This window comes from Prionailurus bengalensis, chromosome B3, assembly GCF_016509475.1.
Source record: "Prionailurus bengalensis isolate Pbe53 chromosome B3, Fcat_Pben_1.1_paternal_pri, whole genome shotgun sequence".
In the NCBI taxonomy this organism is placed as follows: domain Eukaryota; kingdom Metazoa; phylum Chordata; class Mammalia; order Carnivora; family Felidae; genus Prionailurus; species Prionailurus bengalensis.
In genome coordinates, this window is record NC_057355.1 from 120982834 (window position 1) to 121000364 (window position 17531).

The 17531-nt window shown below is 50.8% G+C and overlaps 1 long non-coding RNA gene across 1 annotated transcript; it reads left to right on the top strand.

Moving 5' to 3' along the window:
* The first annotated feature begins 13955 nt into the window (after positions 1-13955).
* On the top strand, positions 13956-15692 carry LOC122469347. Its single transcript, XR_006293439.1, has 3 exons — positions 13956-14830; positions 15239-15320; positions 15556-15692. It is a non-coding gene; the product is annotated as an uncharacterized LOC122469347 (long non-coding RNA).
* The last annotated feature ends 1839 nt before the right edge of the window (positions 15693-17531 follow it).

A 17531-nucleotide genomic window follows, 5' to 3' on the forward strand; every position in this document is an offset into this window, starting at 1 on the left:
CCTGAGGGCCCCGGGCTGATCTCTGTGAGGACGCATGTCACGGTGCATGGCAACTGTCAGTTTGTCTGTCCCCCCTGCCCACTGGACCATGGGCTCCTGGGAGACGGGAGCATGTAGTGGTCACAGGCCTTGTGGCTCTAGCCGGGAGGCAGGAGACGAGCAGGTAGGTGCTCGGGGGCAAATAGAGCGACGAAGAGCTGGATTTTGGAGCTTACAGGAGCGGCCCCTCTTCTTTTCCCACAGGAACAGGGTAGGTATGGACTTTAGAAAATGGGGAAGAGGAAGGCAAGAATTCTGACTTCAGGATGAGCCAACTGCAGATAGAAGAAACCCCCCCCTGAGAAGGGGGCTTTTTCCAAAGCTTCATTGCCCCATCATGGAAAGACTCACCTCAAACCCGGGTTAGTCACTGCCCGGAGCTGCTGTGTCACCGTGGGGTGAGTTTCAAGAGACCAAGAAGAGGACATTCTGCAGCTGGGGGGAAAATCCTTGCTGTCCCCGCTCTGGGGGCCCTGGGACCCGTTAGAGATGATTGTTAGCAAAGGGGCAGGTGTTAGTGGTCCCTTCAGAGGAGCTTTGCCTGAGTCCTGTCACTCCCCCGCCTTTGGGGTCTGGGGAAGGAGATCAAGGCCTCCCCAGCACGGGCATTAGCCTGACTCTGGGGGGGGCCCCCGCAAGGTCTGGGTCACTTGTTGGGTGTCCACGCCTGGAGTGACTGTGGAAGGGAGGCCAAGAGGCCGGGAATAAAACACCTGTAGTGTTGAGCTGCACAATCAGGATCCATCACCGTCAGCTCGACTTCTGGGGGCTCTATCTTCCCCACCCCCCATTCCCACCTCACACCTTGGGCTCTGGGGGATGAACCATTTTCAGTGCTTGGGATACCCCGAGCTCTCTCACTTCTGGGCCTGTGTGGGCATGAACCCTGACACACGTTTCAGTCTCTTCACTGCATTTTTCAACGTTTATTTATTTTTGGGACAGAGAGAAACAGAGCATGAACGGGGGAAGGGCAGAGAGAGAGGGAGACACAGAATCGGAAACAGGCTCCAGGCTCTGAGCCATCAGCCCAGAGCCCGACGCGGGGCTCGAACTCCCGGACCGCGAGACCGTGACCTGGCTGAAGTCGGACGCTTAACCGACTGCGCCACCCAGGCGCCCCTCTTCACTGCATTTTTCACAAGAAGTTAAACTCTTCAAGTGTTTTTCCTCTTTGTGGTGTGGCTTTTCCTGAAGTTTGAGTTTCTAGGGCTGGGGCCCCTTGTGCCATGCCCAGCACTCAACTCAGCTCACCCTTCCTTGCCCTTTGCCTCCCTCTCCACCTGGATCCCCTGGGAGCTCCCAGCCCCTCCCTCCGTCACACCCAGTCCTCCCCCTTCCTTTATTTATTTTTTAAAGTTTATTTATTTACTTTGAGAGATTTTTTTTTTTAAGTTTTTATTTATTTTTGAGACAGAGACATAGCATGAGCAGGGGAGGAGCAGAGAGAGAGGGAGACACAGAATCTGAAGCAGGCTCCAGGCTCCGAGCTATCAACACAGAGCCCGATGCAGGGCTCGAACTCACGGAGTGTGAGATCATGACCTGAGCCGAAATCGGACGCCCAACCGACTGAGCCACCCAGGCGCCCCAGTATTTATTTACTTTCAGAAAGACACAGCGCAGAGTGACTGGAGCGCACGAACCACCGTGAGATCACAACCTGAGCAGAAATCAAGAGTTGGATGCTTAACGAGCTGAGCCACCCAGGCGCCCCCTCCCCTTTCCTTTTAAAGCCTCAGGGCTGCAGCATGCCTTGGACTTGGAGGGCTTTTGCCCCAGTTCAAGGCCAAATCAATTCCTTGTAAAGAGAATGACTCTCTCTCAATAATACTCTCCCTGCTCAGCTGCTGAGACGACATCTTCCCCTTCTAGGCCTTTCCTTAGCCTGAACACAGGGGCCCACTGGGCCTTGTTAGGCCCCGCCCCTTTGGTCTCAGCTGGCCTGACTGCCTACAGTTTGCGCTTTGAAAGAACGGACTGTTCCTTCCATTTTCAGCAATCTTGCGAGCTGGGTTGTTAAACACGGACATTATTAAGAATTCACATATGGTAACACATACTAAACATTCACCATTTCCTAATTGCTTTAGCACCTTTTGCTTTTGCCGATGCTCTTGAAGTTATGTCTCATGCATCTCCATGGTGAAAATACCATATACTTGGTAGGCGACTGGGCACCTCTTCCCGAATCTTCATTTAGTATATTACACCGGGTCTTAGTCTGTCTGGGCAGCTATAATAAGATCCATCAGACTGGGTCATTTATTTTATTTTATTAAAAAAAATTTTTTTTTCAACGTTTTTATTTATTTTTGGGACAGAGAGAGACAGAGCATGAACGGGGGAGGGGCAGAGAGAGAGGGAGACACAGAATCGGAAACAGGCTCCAGGCTCCGAGCCATCAGCCCAGAGCCTGACGCGGGGCTCGAACTCACGGACCTCGAGATCGTGACCTGGCTGAAGTCGGATGCTTAACCGACTGCGCCACCCAGGCGCCCCCAGACTGGGTCATTTAAAAATAACGGAAATATATTTCTCACAGTTCTGGAGACTGGAAGTCCAAGATCAAGGCACCAACCTGGTTGTCTTCTGGTGAGGGCCCCCTTCCTGGTTTAGAGTCAGTGCCTTCTTACTCCTACGTCCTCACAGGGTAGAGGGGGCAAGGGATCCCTCAGGAGCCTCTGGGTAAAGGCACTAATCCTATTCCTGAGGGTTCCACCTTCATGACCTAACCACCTCCCAAAGGCCCCCCCCCCATCCTAATACAGTCAATTTGGGGCTTAGAATTTCAACATATGAATTTTGGGGGGTACACGAATATTCAGACCAGAGCACACTGACAGCTTGAAATCAGCCTTTGTGTGTATATTTACACCATGAAAAACAGCAAATACTCTAAATGGGGGATTGTTGATTGTCCAAACGTAAGGACGTGATGGAGAAAATGCAGATTAAACTTGAAAGGGTGTTTGTAGCCATTGCACTGTGAGTTGCACAAAAAAATCGAGGAGATATTAATTTGGTACTTATTTATTTTTAAATGTTTATTTATTTATTTATTTATTTTTTATTAAAAAAATTTTTTTTTTTAACGTTTATTTATTTTTGAGACAGAGAGAGACAGAGCATGAATGCGGGAGGGTCAGAGAGAGAGGGAGACACAGAATCTGAAACAGGCTCCAGGCTCCGAGCTGTCAGCACAGAGCCCGACGCAGGGCTTGAACTCACAGACGTGAGATCATGACCTGGGCCGAAGTCGGACGCTCAACCGACTGAGCCACCCAGGCGCCCCATGAGAGAGAGAGAGAGACAGCGAGTGAGAACACAAGCAGGGGAGGGGCAGAGAGAGGGAGGCACAGAATCCGAAGCAGGCTCCAGGCTCTGAGCTGTCGGCACAGAGCCCGACGCGGGGCTCCTACTCATGAACCGTGAGATGGTGACCCGAACCGAGGTCAGACGCTCAACCGACTGAGCCACCCAGGCGCCCCAGCATTTGGTAATTTAAAAACTACCATCCAGTTCGGCAAAGAAGTTGTTCCCGTCACTGACAAATAAGTGAAATCCCAACATACCTTTTTATCTCAGTTCTTTCTTATTAGCATAAACAAGAATATCAGCAAATACTCTGGTGGAACCACACCTGTTCCTCAGTTCCAACGATAGATTGGCTCCAGACCCCAGTGTTAGCAAAAATCAACAAAAGCATTCTGCGAAAACCCATTTTGGTTGTATGAAGCTTATAATAAAGAGTACGGTATGTTTTGTTATTATTGGCATGTTATGTGCTGTGCATCCTTTATAGCAGTAAAATTCATAAACCCACGCATAGTTTTCCAGAGAGCCAGTCGTCAAACACCCGGCCCAGTGTCTCCTGTTCCGCCCCCCATCGCCAAACTTACTTGTTGTGCTCGCGTGGCCCGTTTGCTCGTCTGTATCCCCTCGGGCCTGGGGGCTCTGTGGTGGGGATGGTCGTCCCCTTCACGTGTGGCTACTCAAGTCCTAGTCAGGACTCAGTGCTCAGCAGTCACTCAATACATTCCTGTTGCACGAATACGCGACCACAAAAGCACTTCTGGGACCTAATGGAAGGTAATGGTTCTTGTCCCCGTGTCAGCCTGTGAAGTGGGGGTGCGCATTTCACCATGGAGTCTCGCGCGTCCGATCCTACGGTGGGCAGCCAGCACATGCTTTCCCTTCTCGCTGCCTCTCGATCCGGATCCAGAGAGTGGCCCTGTGCTGAGTGCGTTCCCTGAAGCGTCCCTCCTGCAACCAAATGGCACCGAGGCCAATGGGGATGTGAGGAGAATTCTGGATGCCAGGAATATACAGGTGGATCGGAGCAGGATACAGTGGTCACGGGGTCAAGCTGCAAGCTTTGAGGGCTGAGGGCAGATCTCATTCCTGTCTCATCCCTAGGACCTGTCCTGACGAGAGTCAACGTGGTCCTACATGACGGAGCGCGCTCCTCCCTCTGCTTACCTCCTCCGACCTCGTCTCCTCGTATTCTCCTTTCTGCCCCAGACATACTGACTCAGGGCTCCCTCCTGCATCACATGTCCCCACACCTCAGGGCCTCTGCACCTACTGCTCCTGGCCTGCTCTTCCCCAGAAACCCACATGGCTTTCGATGAAGTCGGGTCTCTGTCCGTATCTCACCTGATCAAGAAGGCCTTCATGACCAGTGTGGCCTTCATTGTGCTGTGTCTGCCTTAGCTTGCTTAACTTTTCTTCCTGGGCCTTTCCCCCCCGGGGGAGCACGCCCTTGGTTATTTTTGGCCTCCCCTCTCTCAGCTGTAAACTCTATGCAGCGGGATTCTTTCTGTTCTGTTCCTGACTTTATCCCCAGGATCTCGCCCAGTATAAGTGGATGTATCGTCATCCCTGAAGCAATGTCTGCTGACCGGCTCTGCCTACAAGAATAAAGGGGCTGTGGTCAGAGAGACCTAGATACCAAATCCAGCTCCCTGCTCTCCTGGCGAATTTGGTCCTAGCCCATCTTCTGGCACCGGTAATCTGAAAACCCGGATATTTTTCTTATTTCTCTGGGGTTACCGGCCCAATGGGAAGTGTCCCCTCTTCTCCAGGGGCGCCTGAAACCCCCTGGTCACAGCGCGCGCGAATGGCACGACTGGGCAGGCTGGGCAACCCAGGCGACCCCCGAGGCCGAGGGTGCAAGCTGGCCTGCCACACCCGGCCTGGAGGAGCGTTCTGGCTGGCACTCAGATGCTTTCATCTAACTAAGATGAAATGAATCCAACATTCAGAAACCGAGACATTTCACAAAACAGCCAGAAGACGCGGCCGGCCGTGGTGGGTCCCGGATTCAGGCACGGCACAGCTGCCCCCCCCCCCCCCCCCCCCGGAGCTGAAAAGCTGGCCCTGTTTTCGCTAACCCCCCCCCCCCCCCCCCCCCCGCCATCTGCCACAGCCCTCACCGCTCTTGCAACATTTGCTCCGGTGCCGCCTGAAACAGTGCGTGCTTCGCTTCACACTAGCTGTGGCACTTGAGCGAGGCTCTGAACTTCCCAACACTCCGTCTGCGAGATCGAGTTCCCAGTTACCCTCCCCCTCCCAACCCCAGTGCATGGTGAGGATCCAACGGGGAATGGGAGATTCCTTGGGGAGCAGAAGCACTCCGGCCGCAGGACCCCTTCCCTCCCCACCCCGCGCTGCTCTGCCACGTCCTTTTCTCTTAGCTCCCCTTCTCAGAGGCTACGCTTTGGGTCCTCGGAAGCTGCTATCTAGCCGGCCCAGGTGGGTCCCCCCTCAGCAGCTGGACCTGCCTTCCCAGGTGGGGAGAGCTGCAGGCGGCCACTCGCTGCTGCTGCTGCTGCTGCACCTGCATCGGTGTGAGAGGTGGCCACCCACCTGGGAAGGATGCACGCGTCAGGGTGAAGGGGTGACAGGATGTAGGAGGGCGCCGGGTCCGGCAGGGCTTGGCCTCAGAACAACTAAAGAGGAGATTTCAACTACCAGATGCGCGGTTGCCACGGGAGAGCCTTCCTCTTCCCATCCTAAGTGTCTCGTTCTAGAACCAGGGGTCACGGCAACTGCTGGCGAAGGCAGCTGGGTTTGCTCAGCTTTGTGGGGAAAAGCTACTTCTTCCCTCCTGGGGCTTTTAAGCTAGTACACCTTTTAAAATGTTTCAAACTTTCATGGCTTCTTTGACATACGGTGTTCCTCTCACTCCAAAATGAAATGCACTTCCAATGGATTTCCCAAGGCTTTCTTTATTTTGATTACAAAAGCAATCCGTTCATGGTTTTTATAGAAAAACTGGGGAAATGTATACAGATGCAGAAGGAAATGAAAACCTCCTATAATTACTGTTACTCTTTTGGTTTATTGTCACTCTAGACTGCTCGCCCGTATACTTCCAATCATATACATATATATGTATGTATGTATCTTCCATATATGATGTCAGAATTTTATTTTAAACACTGTTTATAACACACAGCATAAGGCTTGGGAAACAGTAGACAATAAATATCGCCACTGCTAATAAGTATCATTTATCGAGTGCTGGCAATATGCCAGGCATGATGTTAGGCGTTGTATCTTTTTTGTTTTAATCTTTTAAAATCTTTATTTATTTTTGAGAGAGAGACAGCGTGTGAGCAGGGGAGGAGCAGAGAGAGAGGGAGACACAGAAAAGGAAGCAGGCTCTGGGCTCTGAGCTGTCAGCACAGAGCCTGACGCGGGGCTCGAACTCACAAACCGTGAGATCCTGACCTGAGCCGAAATCGGACGCTTAACTGACTGAGGCACCCAGGCGCCCCTGATGTTAGGCGTTTTATATGCTATCTCACCTAGTCCGCATAACAGCCTTAGGGTGCGGAAGCCATTTTACCCATGTTTTACAGGGCTTGAGGCCCAGAGAGTCTACGGCCATACCACCCTGAACGCGCCCGATCTCGTCTGATCTCGGAAGCTAAGCAGGGTCGGGCCTGGTTAGTACTTGGATGGGAGGCCCAGAGAGATTAGGTTACTCATCAAAAATTACAAAGGTTGGGGGCGCCTGGGTGGCGCAGTCGGTTAAGCGTCCGACTTCAGCCAGGTCACGATCTCGCGGTCCGTGAGTTCGAGCCCCGCGTCAGGCTCTGGGCTGATGGCTCGGAGCCTGGAGCCTGTTTCCGATTCTGTGTCTCCCTCTCTCTCTCTGCCCCTCCCCCGTTCATGCTCTGTCTCTCTCTGTCCCAAAAATAAATAAAAAACGTTGAAAAAAAAATTACAAAGGTTGTCAACGAGATGGACAAATACCCCTTTGTGCGTTTTTGTATCAACAAAGGGCACCTTTGCAGCTTTAAGTTTTTCAAAAATTGAAGAAGAGCCTTACTGTCCACTCAGGTGCAAACCATCACTGAGAATGATGGAAGCTCAGGTTCTGGCCTCGGGGGCAGGAAATCTGGCTCTGCAACTGACCAGTTGCATGATCTGGAGCAAGTCACTTAGCCTCCCTGACCCTCAGTTTCCTCATCCACAAAATGGGATTCGTGGAGAGAAGGGTTGGCACCGTGCCCCGGGGATACGGCGGTGTTTGAAACGATTAACAAAAGTTGGTGGCGGTCGGAAAACGTCAAGGAACCGCAACAGTGCGTGATGCAAAGCGTGCTCTCCAAAGGCTCAGCCGTCATATTTCATGGTGATACTTGCCAGTGTGGGCCTGGTGGGATACGACCTTGGTCATTAGTGAGTCCCCGTGAGGCTGTGCTTCCTTCCCGGGGCGGATGACTGAGCTGCAAAAAGACTGCTTATCGATTCGTATTTGAAAGACAGCTCATCATCCACAGTATCTGAATGTGCCCAACTCCTAAAATGGTACCTTTGTGTTTCTAGAATCTTTGTGGCTCAAATAAAAATCGGGGGTGGGGGTGGGGTGGAGAATGGATATGCACAAGTTATCTGAATTAGCTTGAATGGCATGGCACTTAGGGGTCTCCCGGTTCTCCCCCTTCCCTGGGGCACATTAACTTCTGTGAGCCTCAGTTTTTCCGAGTGTCAGGCGGGAGTGGTAATACCTCCCTCCTCGGGATAGCGTGACGGTGACAAAAAAAACGGTATGTGTGAAGGTGTCAGCTCAGGATCTCAATCATAATAATAAACAATACCCTTTCTGAGGCCATATATGTGTGGTGGTCGGGAACACAGGCTTTGAGGTTAGAGTTGGAACCCTGGGCCCGCCATTCACCAGCTCTGTCACCTTGGGCAAGTTATTTAGCCTCTCGGAGCCTATCTCATGAGGTTTGTAACGACCAAGCGCTAATATATGTGCTACTTGGCCCCCAGCGGGCATCCGACATCAGATATTACAACGAGGCCCTCCTTGCTTTCTCCTGGTCACATTACTCTTTTGCCTCTTTGATCCTCGCAAAGCCTGAACCGCGTAATGTGGCACTTGATGACCTGCTGCCTCTGCGCCCCCTGGGTTTTTTCCTCACGTGCTTCGCTCTGTATTTTTTCCACGGGGCTCAGCCCCTTGAGGGCACCATCGGGGACATAGACTTCTTTAGTATTCCTTCCAAGGACTCATGTATGTGCATGCCCGATAAATCTTCGCTGCCTTGAATTGCATCTGACTGATGGCTCTTTCCCTGTCGGTTTCTCAAGGTTTCGCCCAGATTGAGCTGAAACCCTTGGGAAAAATTGCAGCAGCCTGTCCGGGTCCCCAGAGACCCGAGCATTTGGCTCTGCTGCAAATGACAAATGGAGAAGCTGAAGGGCCTCAGTGTCCCTGCAGGCATCTGACAGCTAAGGAGAGGGGCCCCTCAGCCCCCCTCGTCGGCCCTCCCAGCCACCTGACTCAACAGCAGTGCCCCGTGGCTTTTGCGGGACAGCTGTGGCCTTAAATGGCACCAGAGCATCAGATGCTTCCCTTATTTACATAGCTTCTGTTTTACAGCCTTCAGCCAGTCTTTCTACGGTCCTGGAAGGTAATAGGGAGGAAAAGTTAAACATGAAGGAAGTGAGGGAGGGGCAGAGTCAGGATCTGGCTTTCAATTTTTCGACATGCGTGTTTAGTTTCCCCAGCTGAGTATGTCACTAAAACGGGGAGCTTTCACCCTCCTAGTGCCTTGGTTATTTCTAATAGTTCACTACGAGAAGAGGGCCTAAAGACTCATTTAAGTAAAAGAGTTGACCTTTGGTGTAGGGCAGCCTTGAGGAGTGGATGTGCTAATTGGTCTGTCTAAAGTTTCCTGGGGGGGGCGCCCGAGTGCACTCAACTTCAGGTCACGATCTGGTGGTTTCGTGAGTTCGAGCCCCGAGTCAGGCTCTCTGCTCTCTGTTGCACCTTCAGATCCTCTGTCCCTCTCTCTCTGCCCCTCCCCCACCTGCTCTCTCTCTCTCTCTCTCTCTCTCTCTCTCAAAAATAAACATTAAAAAAAAAAGTTTCCCGGGAGCATAGTTTCATGATTCAATGCTGTTTATGAGCATTGGGCTGCTTTTTATTCATTTTTTATTTATTTTTACGAAGCGTTTGTTTATTTTTGAGAGAGAGCGTGTGCACGTGCAGGGAAGGGGCAGAGCGAGAGGGAGACAGAGGATCCTAAGCAGGCTCCCAGATATCAGCGCTGTCGGTGTAGAGCCCGACGTGGGGGCTCAAACTCATGAACCATGAGACCATGACCTGAGCTGAAGTCAAGAGTTGGATGCTTAATTGACCGAGCCACTCAGGAGCAGCCACGGGCTGCTTTTTAGAACCCAATTCTTTTGCTTGTTTGATTTTAGGGGCTGTAAAATCATTCATTCATTCATTCATTCATTCGACAAATATTTTTTTGAGCTATGTGCTAGGTCCCATGAATACAAAGTTTACTAGTGGGTGAATATGGGTTAAATGTCCTACATGCGAGCCCTGCATCAGGTGCTGGGGAGATCGCTGTGGCCAAGACAGGCATGGGCCCTAGCTTCACCGGCCGGTGGGGAAGACGAGGCAACTAACATACGGCGCCAAGTGCCATTTCATAGGGTGGTAAAGAAGTTCTCAGTAAGAGTCCCGTACCTAGACTTGGAGGTTCAAGGAGGAAGTGACGATTAAGCTAAGCCTGATAGAAAAACGGAAGTTGGCCAGGTGTGGAGGTGAAGGGAAGGAGAGGTACAGGGCGAAGTTCAGATGTGTGGGTTCAGTGACTGATGGAGAGTGGTCCCGTCCACCTGCTAGGGATAACAGGAGGAGTAAGTTTTGGGGCAAGAGAACATGTTCAGTTTGGGATTCACTGAATTTTGGGGGCCTAGTACCTCCAAGGGGAGAAGTTCAGGGGGCATCTGGACCTGCATCTATGGCTGTGGTGCTTAAGAGAATCTGGCTTATGAAAATAATTTGGGAGTCATGAGTATACAGATGGTATTTGAAGTCATGATGATGGAACGTCGAATAAAGAATGATCTCTGTTCTTGGAGTGCTTGGGCGCCTCAGTCGGGTAAGTGTCCAACTCTTGATTTTGGCTCAGGTCATGATCTCACAGCTCATGGGATTGACTTCATGTTGGGCCCTTTGGTGATAGCTTGGAGCCTGCTTGGGATTCTCTCTCTCCCTCTCTCTTCCCCCCTCCCCTGCTCACATACTCTCTCTCTCTCTCTCAAAATGAATAAATAAGCATAAAAAAAAAATCTCTGCTCTTGAGTACCTAAAAGTCTAAAAGTCTAAGCCAGGCATATAAGCGAATATTGGAATTCAAGGTAAATGGTATAACACAGAGGCATGTACAAGGTTCAGTAGGGGCTCAAAGCCTGGGAACATCATAGAAAGCTTGACAGAAGAGGGGCCAAGGCTAAGTAAGAGGTAGGTGGGTCAGGAAAGGGTGCTTCAGATGGAAGGAACAGCATGTGCAAAGCCATGGAGATATAAAAGCAGCACTGCCCAGCCAAGGAAGTCCTTGGGGCATTTTCTGGAGCATTTCAGTGTGCTCTTCTGAGAGAGAAGGCAGCAGATCCATGAAGCCTTTGAGGAAACACCTGTTGCCAACATGCAGGCAGTGCGTGCTAAGGGCAAGAGGCAGATTTACACAGTTGAAGTGTCCATGATAAGATGACATCTTTTCAAATGTTTAAGATGTTTTTTTTTTATCATGGAAGTTTTCAAATATATCAAAAAAGTAGAGAAAATAATGCTACGAACCCACATGTATTCATCACCCTGCTTCAAGAATTATTAGCATTCTGCCTTTCTTTATTTACTCATTTCTCTCTCTTTTGATTGCCAGAGCACTATTTTTTTTAACTTTCTATGAAGGAGAAAGTAGACAATGGGGTATATAACGAACCCTCATGGACCCATCAGTGAATCTCAGGAAACTTCAGCTGGAGGTTATTCCCTCCTATCCGTGCCCTCACCAGCTTGCTCCCCTCCCGTCGAACATTTCATCTGCAAATACTTCAACAAATATATCTCTAATAGGTAGTGACTTAAAAATAGAACTGCGTTATCATTATCATACCCAACAAAATGAACATTAATTCATAAGGTGACATTTAAAAATTTTTTTTAATGTTTTTATTCATTTTTGAGAGAGAGAGTGAGAGCGAGCGAGTAGGGGAGGGGCAGAGAAAGGGCAGGGCACAGAATCTGAAGCAGGCTTCAGGCTCCAGGCTCTGAGCTGTCAGCACAGAGCCCAACGAGGGGCTCAAGTCCACGAACTGTGAGATCATGACCTGAGATCATGACCTGAGCCGAAGTCAGATGCTTAATTAACTGAGCCACCCAGGTGCCCCATCAGGTGACATTTGAAAACATTGGGGGGGGGGGTGTTTGATAAAGCCAGAAAATCCTATGACCATTCAGAGGTGTACTTCAGATAGCAGTTCTGGATGTTCAGGTTGGGATAGGCCAGATTCCTTTACTTTCTAAAAGTTTACTTGTTTATTTTGAGAGAGAGAGAGAGGCTGAAAGAGGGAGAGAAAATCCCAAGCAGGCTCTGCGACCTGGACTCTGACTCACGAATCGTGAGATCATGACGTCACTGAGCTCAAATCAAGTCTGATGCTTAACCCACCGAGCCACCCAGGCACCCCTAGACCAGGTTCCTTAAAAAAGACCACATGGGTTGGGGTGCCTGGGTGGCTCAGTTGGTTAAGCATCGGATTTTGGCTCAGGTCATGATCTCACGGTTCATGGGTTCGAGCCCTGCATCGGGCTCTGTGCTGGCAGCTTGGAGCCTGGAGCCTGCTTTGGATTCTGTGTCTCCCTCTCTCTCTGCCCCTTCCCTGCTCATGCTCTGTCTCTGTCTCAAAAATAAATAAAAACATTAAAAAAAAAAAAAAAAGACCACATGGGCCAAGCCAAGTGGAGAAGGAGCTAGAGTGAAGGCCGGGAGAAGCTCTGGGGGGGGACCAAGGGAGCCCTCTCAGCTCTTCTGGGCGTTTCTGGCAGGCAGCAGGCAGCCAGCCAAAGGAGAGCAAGCCAGAAGAAGGGATAGGGCAGGGAACGGAGACCGAAGGAGGTGGGAGCAGAGGGACTGATATTGAGAAAGAAAAAGAGGAAGGGGAGGGCAAAAATGATCGCAGGTTTCCAGGAGAGGGGCGCCCCCAAACCTGCCTGGCCGCCTGCTCACCCCTTCATTGAGTTACTGTTGGTGGAGCGAGGGTAGGGGTAGGTATGCAGGCGGCCGTATTTACAAGGAAAGAGGGCGGTACCAAACACAGAGGGGCAGGGCTCCGGCAGTGAGGGTAGGGCAAGCTCCTTCCCGACCTTGGCAGAGTCGGGCAGGTGCGGGGGTGGGGGGGTGGGGGGCGTCTGCAGGATGGCATCCGCCAAAGCAGGGGAGAAGGAAGGCCGCAGAAACGCAGGGGTTGGTCCTCGCGTGGGAGGGGTACTGCGGGGCACCAGTCTCCCCAGTCTTGGGTCTGCGCGGGGCTCCGGCCTGTGCCCAGGGTCGGATGGGAACCGCGCTCCTGCGCCCTGTAGCGGGCGGAGAGCGGCCTCCCCGGTTTTGCCTACCCGCACCCCTGCTGGGCGGCGGGGGCAGCGCGGGGATGACCTGGGGAAGCAGCGGGTCCTCGGGGGTTCGGTAAATCGGTGAATGGCGGGGAGAGTGGCGGAGCCTCCGGGGTGGGGGCAGGGCCTGGCCCGGGGCGCAGGGCGCAGGGCTCAGGGCGCAGGGCGAGGCTGCCGAGGGTGCGGTCCTGCCCGACTTCCTCCCAGCTGGGAGCGCTGCGAGTGAAATCCCCGGTGGGAAGGCGAACGTCGAGGCCCGAGAATGTGTTTCTCGAGGTCTTTGGCGGGAAGGGTGATCGCGATCGGGGCTGGCCAGCCGGTACCCCGACTGCTCTGACCCGCTCCAAGCACCGCCCCCCCCCCAAAACCAGCGCCCGCAATTCCTGATGAAGTCCTGGGCCCTCCCCCTGCTTCCCGAGGGGGCTTTCTAGATCCATCTGCACCCATCCTCCAATCCAGGGGGAAAGCGCCCAGAGCCCCGACCTGCGACTCTGTTCCTCTCCCAGACATCACGGTTGTTTAATGGCCAATCAGCCTGTTGCCGCTGTCCCGAGCGCACATTTGCAGGGCGCTTCCTTCCGGGACGTCGCAGGATAGATTGCAAGAGGGCCTGTGGTCCAGTGAGGACCCTGATGCGGGGAAATCTCTTTCTGCCCTTTCGTACTAGACAAGGCACGGGTTGGAGGTGAGCCGCATTGGTTAGAATCAGCAGGACAGGTGGCCACATGAAGCCAGGGGCGGTCCAGGGCCGTGGGGTCCCATCAGCTAGCTGATGTTGGTGAGCACACAGCAAAAGGGATGTATAGACTGAATAGACCGGATCTGAGGACTTGTCTTCATCAGCGAACAGGAATAATGAACGCATTGAATTCTTCTCACGTGATGAGTGGACACTGTTCTTAGCATTGTTCTAATGCTTCTCATGCGTGTTCTAAACATGCATAATCTAATTTCATGACATTATTCCTGATTTTATAGATGAAGAATCTGAGCCACTAAGAGATGACATCACTTGGCCAAGGTCACACAACTTCTGGGGCCAATGTTCTGTTTTGCCTTTGTGAAGAAGAGGGAACACGCATTGCACTTTTCTGCAGGAAAAACAAGCTGATGTCAGGGATTCTTTTAGAAAAGCAACTTTCAGGGCCATTGCTGAGATCACCACCCATTCAGCAAATGTCCCAAACGCTGAATGCACTTCTGTGTCTCAGCCCCGTGGCATTACTGGTGTTCATCACGACCGCCTTCGACTACCCAGGAAAGGTTAATTTATATTTTGTAAGCTCTGCTTAATGAGGCAGGGGGAGTGAGTAACGAGCTTTAAAAAGATCTCTATCAGAACCAAATTACGGAAGTTAAGCAGTTAAATGAATTAACCCCTCCACCCGAAAAGCTCGGCTAACCCAGTGACGCTTTCTGGAGGCCCCTCAGCTTCAGACGTTGTCCCTTCTGGACGGACTGTGCTCACGGGCCACCGGTGTTGCTCCTTCATCCGCACGTCAGGAATGAGCAGTGTCTCACCATTCTCTCCCTGGCAAGTACTCCCAGGAGATGGCGGGGATCACGCGGTCAAGTTCTCTTTCTTCCCCTGGCCTCGGTCTGAAATTCCCCAAACGTTTGGGGCCCTGCAATGCTGGGCAGCAGGCAGTTTCCCCAGCAGTTGCCCTGGCATCTTGCCCCCTTCGCACAAAGCAATCACTGTTGCAGAAAATGAGGGTCCTGTGACCGTTTGGCACCAACCCCCGCCTGGCATTCGCGTGGGAGAAGGAAATGTCTGTCTCTCTGACAATAGATTCTGATCACAACCCGGGCCCCTTTGAGAGAAACAGCTTCCCATAGAATGACTGCCTAGAGGTAAGAACGGAGGGAGGGAACACAAGTGGTTTCTTGCAGGAAGCTTGTTAATGTCACTGAGAAATCACTCGGTCTAGGAAGGCCTCAGACAGCTTTCCAGAGCCCACCCTCGTTGGCAGTAGCTTACAGCCAGGCCTCTCTCCCTTTACCTGGGTCCTCTCCCTGAATTGGTTCCAAATGGTGGCGTATCTGGTCCCTGGCCACTGTCACATCTGTGGCACCCTGCAGTTAGTGGTCTAGAATTCCAGCCTTACCTCTAAATGCAGGTGTAATGACGCTTTCTTACAGATAACATTTCCCTGGGTTACTTAACTAAGAAATTAACGAGGGTGTAACAGCGTGAACTAAACTACAGACTTTATTTGGATTCCCCCCTGTTTTTCCACTAATGTCCCTTTTCTGTTTCAGGATACCATACCGCACCATGTCTCCTGTGATCCGTGAAGCTTTCTCTGTTGTTCCTTATTTTCCACGACCTTGACATTTTTAGGTATTTTATTGAATGTCCCCCGATTTAGGCTTCTCTGAAGTTTTCTCATGATTAGACCCGAGTTATGGATTTTCTGGAGGTATACCACAGAGGCAAAGTGCCCTTGCTTTCCACCCTATATCAGGAAGTATGTGATATCAACATGACTAATCAATGGTGAGGTTAACCTTGATCACATGGGTGGACGGCTCTGCCAGTTTTCTCCACTGTAAAGTTACTGTTTTCCCCTTTCTAGATGCTACGGATTGGAAGTGAATCACTAAGTCCAGCTTATACTCAGAGGGAGGGAACTGAAACCCCACTCCCTGGAGGGGGGAGAATCTACATCTATAATTTGGAATTCCTCTATAAAGATTTGTCTCTTCCCGGTAATTTATTTATTTATTAAATTATTTGTTTATATCAGGATGGATTCAGGGACATCGATTTTATCATTTGAGTTACAATCCAGTACCTTTTCAAATTGTTGCTCACATTGTTCTAGCTCTGGTCATTAGGATCTCTTTCGGGTTGGTTCCTGTGTCTTTTTGACATGCTTCCATTTGGTTTCCCATTACCTTGCCTTCTGACACTATACAACGCTTCAGGCTCTTTTCCCTGCGTTAAAATCAGTTCTTTCTCTCCAGGGGGCCCTGATTCCTTTATTGGGAAGATGGTATTTGGAAACCAAGTTCTGAGCGCTGGGTATGTTCTATGCTACTGGGTCATTGCTTTAGGAAGCATATGAATGTAGAGTAGCCGATGTATAGGCACATATCGACATTTCTACACCTGTCTCTCTATATATGTAAATAAAAACGAGTTCCCGCCGATACCTCCAACTTGAATCCAGCACCACTGGGTTTGTCCTGGCCTCCTGCCTTTCCTCACTGTCCCTTCTTACTCTGACAATGCCAAATGGGCTCCCATTGTCTACAACTCCTACACTTATTTGTTCCCCTTACTATACACGTAGTTTCAGAATCACTAATCCATATCCCTGCGAAAACAATTTCTAATGAGAATACAGTGTTTTTCGTATAGTTCTTTTTGTCTTTCGCCTTACAGGTCTCTGTCGAAATGCTGTTTTCCAAAACAAAAAGCTGACTTAGGTCAGCTTTTTTTCCCCCTTGTTGATGGGTGCATCTTAATATTTTCAAAGCATTTCCGTATGAGGCTTTACCTTTGATCATGTCGCTGTGCAAAGGAAGAAGAAACCATGTCGTGTGAGGAGGAATTGATTGCTTCGTGATCAGTTGGATCCATGATTAGTTACACCTTGGGACTTTGGGCTTTGCTAGACCTCGCTACCTTTCGTGAGGCTGCTGTTTGCTTGGTGGGTCTGGGCTGCAGAGACAGCTGTGACATACGATGTCTGGTCAAAGAAGGTGAAATATGGCTGAGCAGCTTGTCTCTTCCTTGGGCGGGCAGAATTGTCAGATGTCAGGGGAAGGAGGCTTAGCGATCTTGTGACTCAACCTATTTTCCTTATAGATGCGGAAACTGAGGCCTAGAGAGACAATGTGACTTGTCCAAGATGAGCTAGCTGGTTGGATCCAGAAAGGGGGACAGGATCCAGGGCTCTGCATTCCCATGTCTGTTCCTCGCCACTCCGTGTGGGCTGCAGGGCCAGAGGTCACAGGTCTGCAGAAAAAAAGCCCCTTTGAAATTGTTCAGACAGGCAGGAGAATTCACCACCTTTTCCTGAATAGAGAGGTAGATCCAGGACCGTCTCTTCATACCCTGTGCATTCGGAAATGGGGGAGAGAGTAGATTAAGAAATGATTGATGGGTCTGCAACGTTGGTCCCTGCGTGTCACCGAGCAGTGACTTTACTCAAAAGTGGCAACTTGAGGGATCGTGTGAATCCCAGAGCTACCATTTTTTAATCAGCGTCACGTTCTCTCTTAACTGTCATCCGCACTAGTACCTAAAAGACTGAGGAGGGTCGTGTCTGTCTTGCCCAGGTCATGGGATTATTTTAAGGCTCCCCACGTTAACTATAACAAATGAAGCAAACCCGTTTTTCCTTTTTCTTTACTAACTGCTGGTTTTCTTTAAAAAAAAAATGTCTATTTTTGGGGAGACCAAGAGTGCAAGTGTATAAGGCGTGCACGTGAGCAGGGGAGAGGCAGACAGAAAGAGAGAGAGAATGCGAAGCAGGCTCTGAGCTGATAGCACAGAGCCTGACGTCGGGCTCAAACTCACGAATCATGAGATCGTAACCTGAGA